This window comes from Gossypium hirsutum, chromosome A02 (genome assembly GCF_007990345.1).
Source record: "Gossypium hirsutum isolate 1008001.06 chromosome A02, Gossypium_hirsutum_v2.1, whole genome shotgun sequence".
Lineage (NCBI taxonomy): Eukaryota > Viridiplantae > Streptophyta > Magnoliopsida > Malvales > Malvaceae > Gossypium > Gossypium hirsutum.
In genome coordinates, this window is record NC_053425.1 from 47,712,508 (window position 1) to 47,730,563 (window position 18,056).

The 18,056-nt window shown below is 32.4% G+C and overlaps 1 long non-coding RNA gene across 1 annotated transcript; it reads right to left on the minus strand.

Moving 5' to 3' along the window:
• Positions 1–1,637: 1,637 nt before the first annotated feature.
• LOC107951154 (uncharacterized) lies at positions 1,638–2,896 on the minus strand. Its single transcript, XR_001698339.2, has 2 exons — positions 2,168–2,896; positions 1,638–1,829 (listed from the first exon to the last, which is right to left on the minus strand). It is a non-coding gene; the product is annotated as an uncharacterized lncRNA (long non-coding RNA).
• Positions 2,897–18,056: the final 15,160 nt, after the last annotated feature.

Consider the following 18,056-nt stretch of genomic DNA (forward strand, 5'->3'; position numbering starts at 1 on the left):
ACGTGTAATATTGAGAAGTGCATAATTATAAATGAAGACGATGGTTTGTATTTGAAGTCTAAAACTCAAATCGATTATACGATCAATCTTCACAAACAAGAGTAATATTTATTACAACATATGAATACATGACGACAATAATTTATATTTGAATCTCGTAAATTAAATAAATTATAATATCCATCCTCGCAAAACACATGTAATATTAAAAACTGCATAAGAATAAATGAAGACTATAGTTTGTATTTTAACACTAAAAAGCAAATCAATTACAATAATCTTTAAAGTCGGTTACCCTTTTACTTTCTAACCTCTTACTGCACTATAATACTCAGGTGACAAGGTTGACCATATATCATTCAAGCGGCAGAGCCGACAATATATAAAAACTTAGGGCTTAACCTAGACTTACAATTACAAGAGAAGAAAACACTTTTATTAATACACTGTATAATTACAATATGACACAACATTAATATAACATTGTCTAACCTCTTGGATATAGACATGATGAAGTTATATACATATATATTTTCTTTTATTTTTAAAGAAGCCCTTTTTAATTCTGCTTTGATTTTTTTTCTTTTCCTATGGTTGTTCTATGACGAGAACAACAATGATGATAGTGATAGTGAATATGAAAGTGATGAATATTTTGGAGACGAAGACTCTGAAGACAAAAAACAAGAAGAGGTGGTAGATGATTTGTTTAATAATATGTTTATTAATTCAATAACCATCTCTTTCCTATAATTTTTTAAAATAGATATTATTTTAACCATGATTTTGCATGGTGCCAATTACGCGAAACAAAAGATCAGGCAACTGAAATTTTGGCTGTTTTTATTTTGGGAACTTGGCAATATGTTTAGCAAGTTTATCTTGCAACCCAACCAAATCTACTATTTATCCTTTATATAAAGATTAATATTTGATACGATGATTTGACTATTAGTGAATCAAATAATGGTATATTTTTAAAAAATGAAGTAAAAAATTTTCAATAACATATTATTATCTGATTCACTGAGTGGGTACTTAAAATTTGAACCAATATTAATTGAGCTGTCTAAAATCAATGATTCAGATTTTCTTAACCATATATTTGTTTTTTTTCTTTTTGTACATATTTATAACCATATATGTTATTTTAAATTCATAACCATATATGTGATTTTGGACAACACAACTAATTAAACATTAAAAATTAAAAAAAAAGTTACCAAATAACTACTAAAAAAACATGAGAGAATGATTGACAAAATGAAAAAACAAAACAATTTTAACTTCGATACACAATAATAAAAAAAGGTTTTTTTAGTATATATATTTAATTAGTGTAATAAAATTATAAAAAGAAATTTCTTTTCCCAAAAAAATAAAGCATTAGCCAATTTTATGAATTTATTTTTCGATTTTGAATTATAGGGCAAAATTGGAAATGACATTCATTAAGGAATATTTAATTAATATTTTTTTGATTTATTTTTTTGCATTAACTTGTTATTTTTATTCAATTAAAAATTATTATTTTATAAAAGTTTAATATATTATTTAGTATCCAAGTTTGACTCTCTTTTTTATTGTGATACTTATGTGTTCTTTTATTATTAAATATTTTTAAAATTATAATAGCATTTGTAATGGCCAATTTTTGGCCCAAGTCAATAGACCCAAAATAACAAAAAGAGTTCAAAATATAAACAGTCTATTTACAAATAACTCAATTATTAAACAAACCCTAACCCCTACCTTGTCTGCCGCCACTCTTCACCAAATGGCCACCGCGTACACCACCAATCGCAGGCCTCACGCGCATCTGACACCACCTGCAAGCACGCAAGCAACAGACAAACAAACAACAAGCAAAAAAAAAGAAGAAGCAGAAAACAAAGAGCAAAAAAAGAAAGAAAAAATAGATAATAGAAGTAGAATGAGTCGATCTTCGGCTATAAAAGGCCACATTCGACTTCTTTGTTTTGGGACGCATATTAGGCAATCAAAAAAGCAATATACCAGCAAAAAAAGGTTGATGTCTGGCTTTACTTTTCTTTATCTTCATTTTCGTTTTTTTTCATTTCTTTAATATTTCATTTTGATTTTAACACAAATCTATTAAGTAAGAGTAGATATAAAACAAGAAAAGAAAAGGAGAGAGGAACCTCACCTGAATCGTTCGCTGTTGCGTCGCCGGGTGTCTCCCCTCTGTCGTCGGGACTAAAAAGGGGTGGGGATCCGTTTTCCTCGTTTCCTTCTGACTCAAAGAAGGCCAGGCCTTCGAACTCCTCTTGGAACAAGGCCGAGCGACTCATTTCGGTGTATCACCGGCCACCAAACACGGTGGTGGCGCGGTGGTCGCATGACTGAGCAAAATGGGGGGCTTAAAACCCTAGCAGAGGAATTGAAATGGGGGGTGTTTAAAAGTTTTTAAACAGCAGTAAAAGAATGAAATCTTTTCAAAAAAAAAAGGAAATTTTTTAGCTTAAATGAAAGGAGCAAACAACACCGTTTAGAAAGGGGAGGGGTCCGCATGTCTCCCTTGAATGGGAAATTGCCCACTTTGACCCCTCCCCCTTTTCTGACCCTTGATTTGATCCTGATTTGCGTTTTTATCCTTTCAAATAGTGCCCAATTATTTTGTTTCATCGCTGATTTGGTCCCTGACCTAGACAAATTAAATGTTGTGCATAAGGGGTTGGGGAAAATTTCCCAACCAGTCCCTTGAGGTTTCGGCACATTTTAAATAAGTCTATTACCCTTCTTTTTTCTTTTTTGAATTTTTTCTTTAATTTTATTTAGATTTTAATTTAGTCCTTTTAATATTCGCATTCATTTTATTCGAATTTGGACCCTTAATTTTTATTGCTATTTGTAATTTCCCCCTTTTTCACATCAATCTAAGCCTTCCTTTTATTTGTTTATCTTAAACTATTTTCATTTACCTTAAATTTTATATATTATACTGTTTTAAATTGTCTTAGATATCTGTTATTTTAAATTATTTCATATACTTTAAATTGTTTTATCCATTTTTATTTTAAATTCATTAAATTGTATTATTTATTCTAAATTGTTTTATAATGTATTTTAATTTTTTTTAATTTTTTTATTTTTACTTCCAAATTTCTATATGTGTTATCCATTTTCTATGTATACCCTTTTTAAATGTTTTGTACATTATCTATTTTAAATTTCTATCTGCCTAATATTTATTTTTGACTTATTTTTATTATTCATCATAAACTATTTTATATATTGTCTATTTTATACTGCTTTGGTTTTACATATCATTTTAAATTATTATATACATGTTAATCATTTTACATTACTTTTCATTTATTCATTTTGGACCTTTTTGTATATCATTTTTGAATTACTTATTATTTGTAAATTTACATAATGATTATGCTTAAACTGCCTTTTCGTATAGGCCATTTATTTTCAAATTTTCATATGTCTTTATCTTAAACTCTTTGTACATTGTTTATTTTTTTTATGCATATATTTATGATAAGTTTTTATACTATGTATATTATTTATTTTGAACTCCTTTTTATGTATTATGATTTTAAACTTTTCATTAATGATTTTAATTTTTTTTTATTTACTTTAAGCTGCCTTTATAGTATTTATTTTAAAATCCTTTATGTATATATTTTATATTTAAGACTATCTATTGGTTTGATTCAAATCATTTTATATTATTACCTCAATTCTGTGTTTATTAAGCTTATTATTTAATTGACATATGCTATGTTATTGCCATTGTGTGTTATAATTCGTTCATTCGTATTTCCACTATTGTCATTTGCTCGCGTAATACTTTATTCATGTATGCATCATTTTTTTTTTCATTATCGACTTATGAATTAAATTTCGCTACATTTATCCAATAAATCACCTTATTTTAACCTAAATAAATAACACTTGTTGTTTAAATATTGCATTCGCTACTATTCAAAAATGAAAATTTTCAAAAAAGGCAATGTTATGCATTTTGAGATATCGAGGAATTGTGCCCTAACTTACGGGGTTTCGATTTTTCTCGTTATTTTTAAATAGCAAAATATCCTTTTCGAGTTTTAAAACACATGAAATTCTCATTTAAATTAGAAGACAACCTTGTGCTCGGGAATTCATGGTATTGTGTCCTAACTTACGGGATGTGATACTCCGATATCTCGAGATAAGGAAATCTCTAAACAAATTGTTTTGAGCTAGTTCAAAGATTTTAAAATCAATATTAACAAGAAAAGATCGTATTCCAAATCCATTCTCGATTTTCAATTTTCAACATTTAGACACTAATTAGTCAATTTGGTACCAATTTTTAGGCGTGTCGAGGGTGCTAATCCTTCCTCGTACGTAACCGACTCCCGAACCTGTTCTCTTGGATTTCGTAGACCAAAATGCCGTTTTAGTAAACTAAAATTGTTTTATTAAAATAAAGGTGACCTGATCACACCAAATCAAGATCGGTGGCGACTCCCTTTTTAAATTTCGTTTTCAAAATCAAGTCGACTCCCGTTTTCAAAAAAATGATTTCGACAGCATTAATATATCACCTTATTCTAAAAATAGTAAAATATTTTTAAATATATATTTTAATTACATTTCCTTTTCAGTTTATTTAAAAAAATCATTAAAAATTGTAAAAAAAAACTAATATTAAAAAAAAAAGTTACAAGAGTAATATACCCAATTCATTCAACATCGCGCGAATAATATATAGTATACAGTAATATATCAACTAATTTTGACCTATTAATTAAAATTAAAATTTCAAAAAAAAATAGAAGTTTGAACTATTATTAATTGAGGTGTCTAAAATTAATGACCCAGATTTTTTTAACCATATATGTCTCTTTTTTTTAGGGACATATTCATAACTAAATATTTGATTTTGGATTCATAACCATATATGTGATTTTTGACAACTCAACTAATAATATTTCTATATATAACCAATTAAACGTTACAAATTAAAAGAAAATGTTGCCAAATAACTATTAAAGAAACGCTACCAAATAACGTTACAAATAATTTGAAAAACGAAAAAGAATCAATTTTAACTTGGATACACAACAATTAAAACTAGGTTTTTTTTTTTTGAGTATTATGTAATTTTAATTAGTCTAATAAAATTATAAAAAGAAATTCTTTTTCTGAAAAAAATAAAGATTAGCCAATTTTATAAATATATTTTCGATTTTGATTTATAGGGTCAAATTGAAAATGACATTCATTAAGGAATATTTAATTAATATTTTTATTTATTTTTTTGCATTAACTTTCTATTTTTATTCAATTAAAAATTATTATTTTATAAAATTTAATATATCATTTCGTATACAAATTTGACACTTTTTAAATATGTTAGTTTTGTGTTATTTTATTATTAAATATTTTTAAAATTATAATAGTATTAATATACCTTATTTTAAATTAGGTAAATATTTTAAAATATATTTTTTAATTACATTTCTTTTTCAATTTTTTTCAAAAAATTAATTGAAAGTTGTAAAGAAGAACTCAATTATATAAAAAAAAAGTTATAAAATTAACATACACCACTCATTCAGCATCGTACAAGAATATAAAATAATATATAGTATATAGTAATATACCAAATAATTCTAACCCATTAATTAAAATTAAAATTAAAATTTATATTTCAAAAAACAATAAAAATTTAAACCAATATTAACTGAGGTGTCTAAAATTAATGACCCAAATTTTTTTAACCATATATATCTCTTTGTTTTTTTTTTGACATATTTATAACCAAATATTTAATTTTGGATTCATAACCATATATGTGATTTTGGACAACTCAGCTAATAATATTTCGATACATAGCCAATTATACGTTACAAATTAAAAGAAAATATTACCAAATAACTATTAAAAAAAGGTTACCAAATAATGTTACAAATTATTGGAAAAACGAAAAAAAATCAACTTTAACTTTGATACACAACAATTAAAACAAGTGTTTTTAGTATTATATAATTTTAATTAGTCTAATAAAATTATTAAAAAATTCCAAAAAAATAAAACATTAGCCAATATTATGAATATGTTTTCGATTTTGATTTATAGGGTCACATTGAAAATAACATTCATTAATGAATATTTAATTAATATTTTATGATTTATTTTTTTGCATATTAACTTGTTATTTTTATTTAATTAAAAATTATTATTTTATGAAGGTTTAATATATAATCTAGTATTTAAGTTTGACACTTTTTTTAATGTGGTACCTATGTTATTTTTTTGTCCAATTTGGTACCTATATTGAGCAAAAGTTATATTTTTTTGGTACTGAAAAGTAACGATGTTAACATTTTAGTGCTTTTTCAAATTTTAGGGTTGGTTTGATGAACATTAATTGCTAATATTATTAGGTTTGATTTTTTGTGTTTGTTTAATTTTGCGTTTAATTGTCAAATACAGTCTGATGGATGTTATTTAATTTAGGTTATTTAATTTAGGTTTCGCGATTTATATGATGAAAGGCAATTGATAATATTATTAATTAAATTATTAATTTTCATCAAATCAACTTTAAAGCCCGAATTAAACACTAAAAGTTAATACTATTACTTTCAGGTGCCAAAATGTATAACTTTAGTCAAATATAGATACCACATTGGATAAAAAAATAACACAAGTTCCACATTTAAAAAAAGTGTCAAACTTAGTTACAAATTATATATTAAACTTTTTATGAATTTTACACGTAATTCAGCAAACCACTATTGTAACACCCCGTACCCGAGACCATTGCCGGAGTCGGACACGAGGGGTTTGCGGACTTAAATCACTTATTTGCACAGTCCATTTTCGAAATTTCCAGACGAGCTGGCTAACTACGTCACCGTCACCTTAAAAATCATATCTCGAGTTCCAAAACTCGAAAACCAGTTCCGTAAATTTTTCCTGAAACTAGACTCATATGTCCATATACAAATTTTTTTCTAGAATTTTTGGTCGAGCCAATTAGTACAGTTTATTAGTTAAAGTCTCCCCTGTTTCGGGGTTCGACTACCCTGACCTTTGCACATTACGACTTGGATACCTCCCTTTACAGGGCTTCAATACTGATGCCGTTTGTTTCTATAGAAACTAGACTCGAAAAGGAATCTGTACATATATGGCATGACTTCTAATAATCTCTAGTTAATTTATAATGAATTTCCAAAGTCAGAACAGGGAATCCAGAAACCGTTCTGGCCCTGTTTTGCGAAAACTTAAATATCTCATAATATACTGTTCATATATCATTTTGTTACTTTCCTATGAAAATAGATTCATCAAGGTTAGATTACATAATTTATTCACTATTTAATTCTATTCCTACTATTTTTAGTGATTTTTCACATTCACGTCACTGCTGCTATCAGCATCTATTTTTAAGGTAGACTTTACCTATTACATAGTTTCCATGATTCAACTAGCACTTTTAGCATATATCGTACAAGATATGATCATGATTAACCATTCCAATGGCTAATCGTTCCCGAACATTTCCATACCTCTTAATGAACATCATACAAGACGATTATAATACTAAGCTCAAAGTGTATATAAGCCATTTTCGCATGGCTATCCAAATTTATACAAAACCAAAGGGTCCATGACCAACACCAAAAAGGGTAGTCCTATACATGCCATTTCAAAGTTCAACCAAAAGTGTACCAAAAGGGGCTTTAATAGTGTGGGCGACTTCGACTTCACTAATCCCGAGTCCGATAACTGACGAACCAAAATCTATAAAACAGAGATTCAAAAAAGCGGAGTAAGCATTTAATGCTTAGTAAGTTTTGAGCCATAAAATTTGACGCAACTAAAATGTAGCATCCATATGGCTAAACGGATAATTTCATATGCACAAATTCTCAATATCATACTTACTTCACATTACCAACCCCTATATTCACATACAAAAGATCAACTTAGCCAAAGGCCGGAAGTTCATTAATCGACTGAGCGAATACTACTTAAAAGGAATCAATTAATCCAATGCATGTACAAAACATACCTCATTGTTGGGATTTTACGAGCGTATTAATTGAAATTATTACAGCAAGATCACTCATTCCCAACCCAAGTATCTTCAGGATTTAGCCGGATATAACCACTCGCACAAGGCCTTCGGGTCTTAGCCCGGATATGGTCACTAGCATAAATGCCTTCGGGACTTAGCCCGGATATAGTCGCTAGCACAAATGCCTTCGGATCTTAGTCCGGATATAGTCACTTAGTACAAAAGCCTTCGGGACTTAGCCCGGATATCATTCGAATAACCATGCACATATATCAATAAATCATGACACATCCATATTTCATTTTCATTACCAAAGCTCAAACACAAGACACTTATCACACTTACAAATTTCGGCTTAATAGCCACATACAAAGAGCATGATTTTGATTTGCTTGTGACATAATCTAATCGAATCATAATCTAAGTTCCATTACTCGAAAACTTACCTCGGAGGTGGTCGAACAATTTCAGCGGCTATTCGATCACTTTTTCCTTTCCCTTATCCAACTGTGGTCCTCTAAGCTCTTGAGCTAATTCAAACAAATTTAACTTATTAAAGTCTCATTATGCTTGCTTATGGCCGAATATGACAAGGAGTTTGATAGGTCATACGGCCACCTTTAGCTCAAATACAAAATGGTCATAGGCATTTTTAATCACATTGAGCAATTTAGTACAATTAATCAAACATTTCCTCATGTGCACCTTTATGACCAAATACACACATCATTAACCTAATATCAATTAACTAAGTACTTAACAAATTCTCCTTGAGCCGATTGTCTAAGTCAGGATAGGATCATCATTATGCTTACCTATAGCCGAATGTACAACATCAATCTATGCATTCATTCGTGTGGCCGAACATGCATGTCTATGTTGAGGCCGATTGCATACTTAATACATTCTACAAGTATGGTCACTTGTATTGACCAAATACCATTTTGTTTCAAGTTCAAAACTTGGCTAATACACATATATGCACTATTAAAGCATCCTCTCCATTCCATCAATTCAACACATGCATTACTCATTAATATACAAAATTATATTCGGCCTTAGCACACATCTTGCTGGCCGAATTTTTCTCCATCTAGCAACATTTTATGTACTATGTCGAACCAAAAGATCAAACACCTAGCTTAATCATTTCCAAAACACTTAACCGGCCTTTGACCAAGACTTTAAACAAAGTCTATGTTCGGCTATCACACATATGGGCATTATTAGTTCAAAGTTTTAAAAAGATTAATTTATTTGATCTTAACCTAAGTGACAACCCCCATTGTTCATCTAGATTTAGCATGAAACAAACACCAACCAAGAAAACAACAGCCATGGCCGAGTATCATCTTCATCACATAGCAAGATTTAAACCATGGGCTAGGTAGAACTCAAACTAACATAAAAAATATGCATGAATCTCATGGAACAACATCAAACTTACCTTAACCTAGCTACAAGCATGGCCGAATCTCTTCCACATTTCCTCCTTTCTTTCCTTTTGAATTTCGGTCAAGAAGAATGAAAAAGGATGGACATTTTTTTTCTTTATTTTCATCATTTTCCTTTTTCCATTTCTTTATTACTAGCTTTTTATTTTATTGTTTCCTACATACCACATTAGCACACCATGCTTAAAATATGCTATGCCCCATAGCATGACCGGCCACTAGCTCAAATATTGGGCAATTTGACATGCAAACCCACCATTTCTATAACATGCATTAATAGGCCACTTTACATTTGCCTAGCACATTTCCAAATTTTCTCACATAAGTCCTATTTACTAAAATTCACCTACAATTAAACAAAATTCAAATATGAAACTTTCACACATGCATATATACATATAATAAGCATCAAATATGACAGTTAATTATTTTTATGACTCGGTTTTGTGGCCCCGAAACCACTTCCTGACTAGGGTCACATTAGGGCTGTCACAACTCTCCCCCACTTAAGAAATTTTCGTCCCCGAAAATCTTACCGGTAAATAGGTTTGGGTATCGCTCTTTCATAGAGTTCTCAGGTTCCCAAGTAGCTCCTTCCATCCCGTGTTTGAGCCATAACACTTTCACTAAAGGAACCTTTTTGTTTCGTAACTCTTTCACTTCACGAGCTAGGATACGAATCGGTTCTTCTTCGTAACTCATATTGGCTTGAATTTCAACCTCTGATGGACTAATTATGTGCGATGGATCAGATCTATAACGTCGAAGCATCGAAACATGAAAGACGTCGTGAATCTTTTCAAGTTCAGGGGGAAAAATCAATCGATACGCAACTGGACCGACTCGTTCGGATATTTCATATGGCCCGATGAATCTCGGACTCAATTTGCCCTTACGCCCAAATCTGAGTATCTTTTTCCAAGGTGAAACTTTAAGAAACACTTTATCTCCCTCCTGATATTCAATGTCCTTTCGTTTCAAACCCGCATACGATTTCTGACGATCTGAGGCTGCCTTCAGACTTTCACGGATTACTTTTACTTTCTGTTCGGCATCTTTAACAAATCAATTCCAAAAATTTTACTTTCATCAAGCTCGGTCCAAAACAATGGTGTACAGCATTTACGCCCGTACAAAGCCTCGTAAGGTGCCATCTTAATACTTGATTGAAAACTATTGTTGTAAGCGAATTCAATCAAAGGTAAATACTGCTCCCATGAACCACTAAACTCGAGGATGCAACATCTCAACATATCCTCAAGTATCTGAATTATCCGCTCGGATTGACCATCGGTTTGTGGATGAAAAGCGGTGCTAAAATGCAGCTTGGTACCCAAAGCTTCTTGCAATTTCTTCCAAAATCGTGAGGTGAATCTCGGATCTCTATCCGACACAATAGAAATCGGTACCCCGTGTTTCTAGATGGTCTACCTCGAGCAGTGGTAGCACCCGGTTTCCCACTCTGATTTACATTTTGTTCAAACAACCTCGGGCAATCTTTAATAAAGTGGTCAACTGATCCGCACTTGTAACAGGAGCGGTCATGGAATCTACAACTCCCCGAATGCCATTTACCACAATACTGGCACTCCGCTCTGTCTCGACGATCATTTCCAACACTGGCGACCGAAGTGACTCGTGCACTCACAGGGGGTCGATCGCGATCTCGTCTAGAAAAGCCCGAAATGTTTCTAGATTGGCCTAAATCATCTCTAAAGTTCTTCGATGAATGTTGAAAGGGCCTCCCTGAAGACCTCTTACGAAACTCCTTTGCTCCCATATCAGCTTTTCTTTTCTCCATACTGAGCTCCTCGGCTTTGCAAGCTCGCTCGATGAGTACCACAAATTCTCGGATTTCTAAAATGCCAACACACAGCTTTATATCATCATTCAGTCCATCTTCGAAATGTTTACACATCACAGCTTCTGAAGAGATGCATTCTCGCGCGTACCGGCTAAGCCTCACAAATTTTTGTTCATAGTCGGTAACCGACATGGAACCTTGTTTGAGTTCAAGAAATTCCTTCCGTTTTTGGTCAATGAATCTCTGACTGATATACTTCTTTCGAAACTCGGTTTGGAAAAACTCCCAAGTTACTTGCTCTCTGGGCACAACCGAAGTCAACGTATTCCACCAATAGTAGGCAAAATCACGTAGCAAGGAGATAGTACACTTTAGGCACTCATCGGGTGTGCAAGATAGCTCGTCGAGTACCCGAATAGTGTTGTCCAACCAAAATTCAGCTTGCTCGGCATCATCGCTGTCCGTAGCTTTAAATTCAGTAGCCCCATGCTTTCGGATTCTGTCAACTGGGGGCTTATTTGACCTTATTTGGTCGGCTACCGGAGGTATCATAGTGCGGGGGTGGTATTAGTCGGGAATGGAGGTTGTGGAACAGCCGTATTAGTCCGAATGTATTGGTTGAACCAATCATTCATCACGCTATAAAAAGCTTGTCTAGCTTCATCATTCGGATTACTAGCAATAGGTTGAGAGTCCGCCGGCGCTGTCCCTTGTGCGAGAGCAGGCGCTACACTCTCAAGATCATCAGCTACCGCTCGGTCGGGATCGGGATCCATTACTATAAGTAAACATATTTGCAAATGTCAGAAATCACGACACTATCAAATAATCACATAATGGCATGTATAGCTAGACCCAAACGTATTACGGTAGTCCTAGAATCGACTAAACCGTAGCTCTGATACTAATAAAATTGTAACACCCCGTACCCGAGACCGTTTCCGGAGTCGGACACGAGGGGTTTGCGGACTTAAATCACTTATTTGCACAGTCCATTTTCGAAATTTCCAGACGAGCTGGCTAACTGCGTCACCGTCACCTTAAAAATCATATCTCGAGTTCCAAAACTCGAAAACCAGTTCCGTAAATTTTTCCTGAAACTAGACTCATATGTCCATCTAAAAATTTTTTCTAGAATTTTTGGTCGAGCCAATTAGTACAGTTTATTAGTTAAAGTCTCCCCTGTTTCGGGGTTCGACTACCCTGACCTTTGCGTATTACGACTTGGATACCTCCCTGTACAGGGCTTCAATACTGATGCCGTTTGTTTCTATAGAAACTAGACTCGAAAAGGAATCTGTACATATATGGCATGACTTCTAATTATCTCTGGTTAATTTATAATGAATTTCCAAAGTCAGAATAAGGAATCCAGAAACCGTTCTGGCCCTGTTTCGCGAAAACTTAAATATCTCATAATATACTGTTCATATGATCATTTCGTTACTTTCCTATGAAAATAGATTCATCAAGGTTCGATTACATAATTTATTCACTATTTAATTCCATTTCTACTATTTTTAGTGATTTTTCACATTCACGTCACTGCTGCTATCAGCATCTATTTTTAAGGTAGACTTTACCTATTACATAGTTTCCATGATTCAACTAGCCCTTTTAGCATATATCGCACAAGATATGATCATGATTAACCATTCCAATGGCTAATTGTTCCCAAACATTTCCATACCTCTTAATGAATATCATACAAGACGATTATAATACTAAGCTCAAAGTGTATATAAGCCATTTTCGCATGGCTATCCAAATTTATACAAAACCAAAGGGTCCATGACCAACAACAAAAAGGGTAGTCCTATACATGCCATTTCAAAGTTCAACCAAAAGTGTACCAAAAGGGGCTTTGAGAGTGTGGGCGACTTCGACTTCACTAATCCCGAGTCCGATAGCTGACGAACCAAAATCTATAAAACAGAGATTCAAAGAAGCGGAGTAAGCATTTAATGCTTAGTAAGTTTTGAGCCATAAAATTTGACGCAACTAAAATGTAGCATCCATATGGCTAAACGGATAATTTCATATGCACAAATTCTCAATATCATACTTACTTCACATTACCAACCCCTATATTCACACACAAAAGATCAACTTAGCCAAAGGCCGGAAGTTCATTAATCGACTGAGCGAATACTACTTAAAAGGAATCAATTAATCCAATGCATGTACAAAACATACCTCATTGTTGGGATTTTACGAGCGTATTAATTGAAATTATTACAGCAAGATCGCTTATTCCCAACCCAAGTATCTTCAGGATTTAGCCGGATATAACCACTCGCACAAGGCCTTCGGGTCTTAGCCCGGATATGGTCACTAGCATAAATGCCTTCGGGACTTAGCCCGGATATAGTCGCTAGCACAAATGCCTTCGGATCTTAGTCCGGATATAGTCACTTAGCACAAAAGCCTTCGGGACTTAGCCCAGATATCATTCGAATAACCATGCACATATATCAATGAATCATGACACATCCATATTTCATTTTCATTACCAAAGCTCAAACACAAGACACTTATCACACTTACAAATTTCGGCTTAATAGCCACATACAAAGAGCATGATTTTGATTTGCTTGTGACATAATCTAATCGAATCATAATCTAAGTTCCATTACTCGAAAACTTACCTCGGAGGTGGTCGAACAATTTCAGCGGCTATTCGATCACTTTTTCCTTTTCCTTATCCAACTGTGGTCCTCTAAGCTCTTGAGCTAATTCAAACAAATTTAACTTATTAAAGTCTCATTATGCTTGCTTATGGCCGAATATGACAAGGAGTTTGATAGGTCATACGGCCACCTTTAGCTCAAATACAAAATGGTCATAGGCATTTTTAATCACATTGAGCAATTTAGTACAATTAATCAAACATTTCCTCATGTGCACCTTTATGACCAAATACACACATCATTAACCTAATATTAATTAACTAAGTACTTAACAAATTCTCCTTGAGCCGATTGTCTAAGTCAGGATAGGATCATCATTATGCTTACCTATAGCCGAATGTACAACATCAATCTATGCATTCATTCGTGTGGCCGAACATGCATGTCTATGTTGAGGCCGATTGCATACTTAATACATTCTACAAGTATGGTCACTTGTATTGACCAAATACCATTTTGTTTCAAGTTCAAAACTTGGCTAATACACATATATGCACTATTAAAGCATCCTCTCCATTCCATCAATTCAACACATGCATTACTCATTAATATACAAAATTATATTCGGCCTTAGCACACATCTTGCTGGCCAAATTTTTCTCCATCTAGCAACATTTTATGTACTATGCCGAACCAAAAGATCAAACACCTAGCTTAATCATTTCCAAAACACTTAACCGGCCTTTGACCAAGACTTTAAACAAAGTCTATGTTCGGCTATCACACATATGGGCATTATTAGTTCAAAGTTTTAACAAGATTAATTTCTTTGATCTTAACCTAAGTGACAACCCCCATTGTTCATCTAGATTTAGCATGAAACAAACACCAACCAAGAAAACAACAGCCATGGCCGAGTATCATCTTCATCACATAGCAAGATTTAAACCATGGGCTAGGTAGAACTCAAACTAACATAAAAAATATGCATAAATCTCATGGAACAACATCAAACTTACCTTAACCTAGCTACAAGCATGGCCGAATCTTTTCCACATTTCCTCCTTTCTTTCCTTTTGAATTTCGGTAAAGAAGAATGAAAAAGGATGGACATTTTTTTTTCTTTATTTTCATCATTTTCCTTTTTCCATTTCTTTATTACTAGCTTTTTATTTTATTGTTTCCTACATACCACATTAGCACACCATGCTTAAAATATGCTATGCCCCATAGCATGGCCGGCCACTAGCTCAAATATTGGGCAATTTGATATGCAAACCCACCATTTCTATAACATGCATTAATAGGCCACTTTACATTTGCCTAGCACATTTCCAAATTTTCTCACATAAGTCATATTTACTAAAATTCACCTACAATTAAACAAAATTCAAATATGAAATTTTCACACATGCATATATACATATAATAAGCATCAAATATGACAGTTAATTATTTTTATGACTCGGTTTTGTGGCCCCGAAACCACTTCCCGACTAGGGTCACATTAGGGCTTTTACAACTATAATAATTAATTTGTATTTAAATCCTATAAATTATATAAAATTTGAAATTTGTTTGCTTGAACACATCGTAATTTAAAGAACTACGTATGAATGAATGATGACAATAATTTCTATTTGAATCCTGTAAATTAAATAAACTATATGATAGATATTGACAAAACATGTGTAATATTGAGAACTGCATAATTATAACAAAGACGATGGTTTGTATTTGAACTCTAAAAATTAAATCAATTATACGATGGATCTTCACAAACACGAGTAATATTAATAACTACATATGAATAGATGACGATAGTAATTTATATTTGAATCTCATAAATTAAATAAATTATAATTTCCATCTTGGCAAAACACGTGCAATATTAAGAACTGCATAAAAATAAATAAAGCCTATGGTTTGTATTTTAACACTAAAAATCAAATCAATTATCCAATCAATCTTCACAAGTATGTGTAATGTAAAGAATTGTGTATGAATGAATGAACACAATAATTTATTTTTGAATCCCATAAATTAAATAAATTATAATATTGTTCTTTTTAAACACATGCAATATTTAGAACCGCATAATTAAAGATTTAATGAAGATCGATTTCTTATTTGAGAATCTATGGTGACGTGTATCACCTAAGTCACTCGCACTGTATAAAATTAATACAACTAGTACTTATATAACCAACAAACGTTAGATACAATATTAAAGTACATTGTACTTTCAAGAAGATATATATAATTCAAATAATGGAGACGATATTATTAAAAAAGATAACAAACGTCTATTAATACTATAATCTTATCAATTATCTAAATACTTCAAAAGAATAAAAAATTGATTGTACCTAAGAAAAATATGAAAAAAGGGCAGGTTGTAACACCCCTATCCCGTAACCGTCGCCGGAATAGGTAAGGGGCATTACCGGACTTATAACTCATGTCAGAACCGTAAAATTTTGAACTTTTTCTTGAAATAAAGATCATTCATTTAAATAAGTACTAAGCGCAGCCAGGGATAAAATTTAAACTTCTCTAAGTAAACATTCAAAAGATGCCATTTTCGCATGGCTTATATACATTAACCAAAATATTCTTCCGCCACTAGTCTATTCTATACATGCCATAAAATAATTCAAAACATAACAGGAACAAGCAGTGGATAGTGATAGTGTGACTAGTTGCTGATGATCCCCGAGCCTGTAGCTTCCAAATGAGATCTATAAAACAGAGGAAACAAAGTAAACGGAGTAAGCATTACAATGCTTAGTAAGTTTTAAGCAGTGTCAACAAATAATAATCAAATTATAACGTAGTTGTTCGTATTTTTATTTCACTCTTCCTTCGGGCATACTATCCCTTTATCGAATATGCACATCTCATCATATACAATAGGCAGATAAACTTTCACATAAAAGTGGGCTCATGTGACATAGTTATATTGTATAATTTCACATAACCTCTCACACTGATCCGATGTCACATAATCATAAGAATAGTCTCATAGATTGCTCACGTATGCATCACATAACTGCCTTATGATTTAGTTTAAATCAAGCTCACATATAAACTTGGAGTACATACCTGTTTAACCTTTCGCATTGAATATATTTATAAGCAATTCTTATTGCGAAGTCTTATAGCTTTAAACTCTACTCGGAATATCGGCGAGACCTTTAGCTCAGATGAAATCTCCACACGAAGTCAGCGGGTCTTAACCCAGACATAGTCACCACATATGGTCATCCGGTCTTTAATCCCGGGTTTACATCATAGAGTTTCATACATGTTACAACATTCACATCGACTATCATATTTGTAATTCATTTACCTTATCAAATATCTAATAAAACACACCTTCCGCCGTTTGTCATTTGGCCACAATATATATATATACACATCTCATACATGTCTCACATTAGCCATTTGGCTTTACCACATATCCATCTCATACACATTTCGCATTAACCATTCGGCTTTCCCACATATATACACATCCACGTTCATCACATTGGCCATTCTGCCTTATCACATGTATGCATGTTCACATTTATCACATTGGCCATTCGGCCTTATCACATATATGCATGTTCATATTCTTCACATTGGCCATTCAGCCTTATCACACATATGCATGTTCACATTCATCACATTGGCCATTCGGCCTTATCACATATATACATGTTCACATTCATCACATTGGCCATTCGGCCTTATCACATATATACATGTTCACATTCATCACATTGGCCATTCGGCCTTATCACATATATACATGTTCACATTCATCACATTGGCCATTTGGCCTTATCACATATATACATGTTCACATTCATCACATTGGCCATTCGGCCTTATCACACAAATGCATGTTCACATTCATCACATTTGTCATTCGGCCTTAGCTCATGTATACACATTCACATCCATCACATAAAATCCTAAATCAAAATATAAATTTTCATGTATTCACATCACAATTATCCAAATATACTTCACATACCACATATACTTTCACTTTGTCTTGGCTGAATCTACATCTATCATTTTCCAATGAATAATTCAATTTCAAGCCATACTATCATTTCATATTC